Source organism: Leptodactylus fuscus, unplaced genomic scaffold (assembly GCF_031893055.1).
Source record: "Leptodactylus fuscus isolate aLepFus1 unplaced genomic scaffold, aLepFus1.hap2 HAP2_SCAFFOLD_1079, whole genome shotgun sequence".
Classification (NCBI taxonomy): Eukaryota; Metazoa; Chordata; class Amphibia; order Anura; family Leptodactylidae; genus Leptodactylus; species Leptodactylus fuscus.
The window spans coordinates 7,501-13,479 of record NW_027439901.1 but is presented as its reverse complement, the minus strand read 5'-3'; positions in this window follow the sequence as shown (position 1 = coordinate 13,479).

The following is a 5,979-nucleotide window of genomic DNA, read 5'->3' as shown; positions in this document are numbered from 1 at the left end:
CGCCTCGGCCGGCACGAAGGGGTACCACCTCGAGTCGGTGTCGGGGGTCCCGCCGTGGAACCGGGCGTCGGACGGCCCCGGAGGAGGCCTCGGAGCCGAAAAGGCACTACCGGAATGAGGTTGAATTTGACGGCCGGATCCGGGCCGGAGTTCCACAAAGTCGGACACTTTGAGTGGTTGGTCTTCATGTAATGGGACAGGTGACACTCTCTCTGTGACCTACTTTTGAACACCCCCGTCAAGAACCGTGTCCGAGACAGCGTGTGCTGTCAATTAGCTTACCAAAAGTCAGAGTACCAGGGCATCGGACACCCGACTCTGACAAAGTCCCAGTGAACTCTGCTGACAGGCCGCCGACGGCGGATCCCTGCGGGGGGGAGGCAGAGCGAGGGCACCGCCCCCCCCGAGTTGCGAGACAAGCCTCTTTAGGTCGCGTGGCAAGCCTCGGTTTTCAGGCGGGCGCTTCCCGCCGAGCCAATCGGCACTTTTAGACACTTTTGGGGAAAAAAAAAAGAAAAAGTCAAACTTTGAAAAATAAATAACCAACGAAACACGGACCAATGAGAACCGCTTCCGGCTGGTCGCGGAAGGGAGAGATGATTGGCAGGAGCTGCCCTGCGCGCTAGAATGAGAACTGCGGCCGCTCCGAGCAGAAGGGAAATCCCCCGGGCGGGCCAGGGGAGACGAGCGGCCGCTGGCAGGTACGGCGAGAGGGCGCCGGTGCCGCCATCCCGGGCGAGGCGACGGGCGCCCCCCGCTGAGCCGATCGGCTCTTGGACACTTTGGGGAAAAAAATAAAAAATAAAAAAGGCAAACTTTGAAATAAAACCCCACGAAACACGGACCTCGGTGAGATCCCCCGGGCGGCCGGGGAGAGATGATTGGCAGGAGCTGCCAGGCGCGCAGAAGGGAAGTCCCCCTGTGCGGCCGGGGAGAGATGATTGGCAGCAGGCGGAGGCAGCCGCCAGGCGGACCAGAAGGAGAACTGCGGCCGCTCCGAGCAGAAGGGAAATCCCCCGGCGCGGGCCAGGGGAGACGAGCGGCCGCTGGCAGGTACGGCGAGAGGGCGCCGGTGCCGCCATCCCGGGGGAGGCGACGGGCGCCTCCCGCCGAGCCGATCGGCACTTTTAGACACTTTGGGGGAAAAAGACCGACATTTTAATAAACCCCATACAACACGGACCAGTGAGAACTGCAGCCGGCCGGCCGGCCGGCCGGCGCAGAAGGGAGGTCCCCCGGGAGGGCCGGGGGAGAGATGATTGGCAGGCGGAGGTAGCTGCCAGGCGCGCGCAGAAGGGAAGTTCCCCCGGGCGGCCGGGGGGAGAGAGAGAGAGAGATGATTGGCAGCCGGCGGAGGTAGCTGCCAGGCGGACCAGAACGAGAACTGCGGCCGCTCGGAGCGGAAGGGGAAGTCTGAGGCGGCAGGCCGGCCCAGGGTTCATGGAGAGAGGGAGAGATTGTCCCAGGCGGCTGGGAAAAAAGCCAGGCCGACCCAGGGCCACCCCAGCCTGGGTAAAGCCAGAGGATAAGTCCCTAGCAGGCGGCAGGCTGCGTTCTGCTAAGTGTCTACCGAGAGGGCACCACTTCCAGGCAACCCAGGGGGCTAAGCCTGAGGCGGCAGGCTGGCCCAGGGTTCCAGGAGAAGAGGGAGAGATCGTCCCAGGCGGCTGGGAAAGCCAGGCCTACCCAGGGCTACCCGAGCCTGGGCACATGCCGGAGGCTAAGTCCCTAGCAGGTGGAAGGCTGCAATCTGCTAAAAATCCACCGGATGGCAACGGAGAGCCGCAGTCCCCGGCTCGTCCACAAGGCGGCGCCAGCACTCGGGTTGCAGGCTGCATTCTGCTAAAAATCCACCGGATGGCAACGGAGAGCCGCTCTCCCCGGCTCGTCCACAAGGCGGCGCCACTTCCAGGCGACCCAGGGGGCTAAGCCTGAGGCGGCAGGCCGGCCCAGGGTTCCAGGAGAGAGAGGGAGAGATCGTCCCAGGCGGCTGGGAAAGCCAGGCCGACCCAGGGCTACCCGAGCCTGGGTAAAGCCAGAGGCTAAGTCCCTAGCAGGTGGCAGGCTGCATGCTGCCAAGTGTCTACCGAGAGGGCACCACTTCCAGGCGACCCAGGGGGCTAAGCCTGAGGCGGCAGGCTGGCCCAGGGTTCCAGGAGAGAGGGAGAGATTGTCCCAGGCGGCTGGGAAAGCCAGGGCTACCCGAGCCTGGGTACATGCCGGAGGCTGAGTCCCTAGCAGGCGGCAGGCTGAATTCTGCTAAGTGTCTACCAGAGGGCGACACTTCCAGGAGACCCAGGGGGCTAAGCCTGAGGCGGCAGGCTGGCCCAGGGTTCCAGGAGAGAGGGAGAGATTGACCCAGGCGGCTGGGAAAGCCAGGCCTACCCAGGGCCACCCGAGCCTGGGTACATGCCGGAGGCTAAGTCCCTAGCAGGTGGAAGGCTGCAATTTGCTATGGAAAGCTGCAATTTGCTAAAAATCCACCGGATGGCAACGGAGAGCGGCTCTCCCCGGCTCGTCCACAAGGCGGCGCCACTTCCAGGCGACCCAGGGGGCTAAGCCTGAGGCGGCAGGCCGGCCCAGGGTTCCAGGAGAGAGGGAGAGATTGTCCCAGGCGGCTGGGAAAGCCAGGCCGACCCAGGGCTACCCGAGCCTGGGTAAAGCCAGAGGCTAAGTCCCTAGCAGGTGGCAGGCTGCATTCTGCTAAGTGTCTACCAAGAGGGCACCACTTCCAGGCAACCCAGGGGGCTAAGCCTGAGGCGGCAGGCTGGCCCAGGGTTCCAGGAGAAGAAGGAGAGATCGTCCCAGGCGGCTGGGAAAGCCAGGCCTACCCAGGGCTACCCGAGCCTGGGTACATGCCGGAGGCTAAGTCCCTAGCAGGTGGAAGGCTGCAATTTGCTATGGAAAGCTGCAATTTGCTAAAAATCCACCGGATGGCAACGGAGAGCGGCTCTCCCCGGCTCGTCCACAAGGCGGCGCCACTTCCAGGCGACCCAGGGGGCTAAGCCTGAGGCGGCAGGCCGGCCCAGGGTTCCAGGAGAGAGGGAGAGATTGTCCCAGGCGGCTGGGAAAGCCAGGCCGACCCAGGGCTACCCGAGCCTGGGTAAAGCCAGAGGCTAAGTCCCTAGCAGGTGGCAGGCTGCATTCTGCTAAGTGTCTACCAAGAGGGCACCACTTCCAGGCAACCCAGGGGGCTAAGCCTGAGGCGGCAGGCTGGCCCAGGGTTCCAGGAGAGAGGGAGAGATTTGTCCCAGGCGGCTGGGAAAGCCAGGCCTACCCAGGGCTACCAGAGCCTGGGTACATGCCGGAGGCTAAGTCCCTAGCAGGTGGAAGGCTGCAATTTGCTATGGAAAGCTGCAATTTGCTAAAAATCCACCGGATGGCAACGAGAGAGCGGCTCTCCCCAGCTCGTCCACAAGGCGGCGCCACTTCCAGGCGACCCAGGGGGCTAAGCCTGAGGCGGCAGGCCGGCCCAGGGTTCCAGGAGAGAGGGAGAGATTGTCCCAGGCGGCTGGGAAAGCCAGGCCGACCCAGGGCTACCCGAGCCTGGGTAAAGCCAGAGGCTAAGTCCCTAGCAGGTGGCAGGCTGCATTCTGCTAAGTGTCTACCAGAGGGCGACACTTCCAGGAGACCCAGGGGGCTAAGCCTGAGGCGGCAGGCTGGCCCAGGGTTCCAGGAGAGAGGGAGAGACCGTCCCAGGCGGCTGGGAGAGCCAGGCCTACCCAGGGCTACCCGAGCCTGGGTACATGCCGGAGGCTAAGTCCCTAGCAGGTGGAAGGCTGCAATTTGCTATGGAAAGCTGCAATTTGCTAAAAATCCACCGGATGGCAACGGAGAGCGGCTCTCCCCGGCTCGTCCACAAGGCGGCGCCACTTCCAGGCGACCCAGGGGGCTAAGCCTGAGGCGGCAGGCCGGCCCAGGGTTCCAGGAGAGAGGGAGAGATTGTCCCAGGCGGCTGGGAAAGCCAGGCCGACCCAGGGCTACCCGAGCCTGGGTAAAGCCAGAGGCTAAGTCCCTAGCAGGTGGCAGGCTGCATTCTGCTAAGTGTCTACCAAGAGGGCACCACTTCCAGGCGACCCAGGGGGCTAAGCCTGAGGCGGCAGGCTGGCCCAGGGTTCCAGGAGAGAGGGAGAGATTGTCCCAGGCGGCTGGGAAAGCCAGGCCTACCCAGGGCTACCCGAGCCTGGGTACATGCCGGAGGCTAAGTCCCTAGCAGGTGGAAGGCTGCAATTTGCTATGGAAAGCTGCAATTTGCTAAAAATCCACCGGATGGCAACGGAGAGCGGCTCTCCCCGGCTCGTCCACAAGGCGGCGCCACTTCCAGGCGACCCAGGGGGCTAAGCCTGAGGCGGCAGGCCGGCCCAGGGTTCCAGGACAGAGGGAGAGATCGTCCCAGGCGGCTGGGAAAAGCCAGGCCGACCCAGGGCTGCCGGAGCCTGGGTAATGCCAGAGGCCGAGTCCCTAGCAGGTGGCAGGCTGCTAGCGTCTACCAGAGGGCGAGATCCCGCCTCCCCGAGCGGCCGGGGAGAGAGGATTTGCAGGAGCTGACAGGCGCGCAGAAGGGAAATCCGGAGAGATGATTGGCAGCCGGCGGAGGCAGCCGCCAGGCGGACCGGAAGGAGAACTGCGGCCGCTGGGAGCGGAAGGGAAATCCCCCGGGCGTCCGGGGAGACTAGCGGCCGCGGCAGGCGCGGCGACCCGGCGCCGGTGCCGCCATCCCGGGCGAGGCGACGGGCGCCTCCCCGCCGGCGCAGTTGGCACTTCCGTCGACACTTTGCCAAATTTTCAACTTTCAAAATTCCTCCGGCGGCCGTTTTTCACACCGGGGAGCGGCGTCCTCACGCCGGCGGCGGCGCACCTCGGCCGGCAAAAAGGGGTACCTCCTCGAGTCGGTGTCGGGGGTCCCGCCGTGGAACCGGGCGTCGGACGGCCCCGGAGGAGGCCTCGGAGCGGAAAAGGCACTACCGGAATGAGGTTGAATTTGACGGCCGGATCCGGGCCGGAGTTCCACAAAGTCGGACACTTTGAGTGGTTGGTCTTCATGTAATGGGACAGGTGACACTCTCTCTGTGACCTACTTTTGAACACCCCCGTCAAGAACCGTGTCCGAGACAGCGAGTCCTGTCAATTAGCTTACCAAAAGTCAGAGTACCAGGGGATCGGACACCCGACTCTGACAAAGTCCCAGTGAACTCTGCTCACAGGCCGCCGACGGCGGATCCCCGCGGGGGGGAGGCAGAGCGAGGGCACCGCCCCCCCGGGTTGCGTGACAAGCCTCTTCAGGTCGCGTGGCAAGCCGCAGTTTTCAGGCGGGCGCCTCCCGCCGAGCCGATCGGCACTTAGACGCTTTGGGGGAAAAAAAGGTCAAACGCACAAAAAAAACCCCCCATAAAACACGGACCATAAGAGATCCCCCGGGCGGCCGGGGAGAGATGATTGGCAGGAGCTGACAGGCGCGCAGAAGGGAAATCCCCCGAGCGGCCGCTGGCAGGCACGGCGACCCGGCGCCGGTGCCGCCATCCCGGGCGAGGCGACGGGCGCCCCCCGCTGAGCCGATCGGCTCTTAGACACTTTGGGGAAAAAAAAGACAAACTTTGAAATAAAACCCCACGAAACACGGACCTTAACGAGATCCCCCGGGCGGCCGGGGAGAGATGATTGGCAGGAGCTGCCAGGCGCGCAGAAGGGAAATCCCCCTTGGCGGCCGGGGAGAGATGATTGGCAGGAGCTGACAGGCGCGCAGAAGGGAAATCCCCCGGGCGGCCGGGGAGAGATGATTGGCAGCCGGCGGAGGCAGCCGCCAGGCGGACCAGAAGGAGAACTGCGGCCGCTGGGAGCGGAAGGGAAATCCCCCGGGCGTCCGGGGAGACTAGCGGCCGCTGGCAGGCGCGGCGACCCGGCGCCGGTGCCGCCATCCCGGGCGAGGCGACGGGCGCCTCCCCGCCGGCGCGGTTGGCACTTCCGTCGACACTTTGCCAA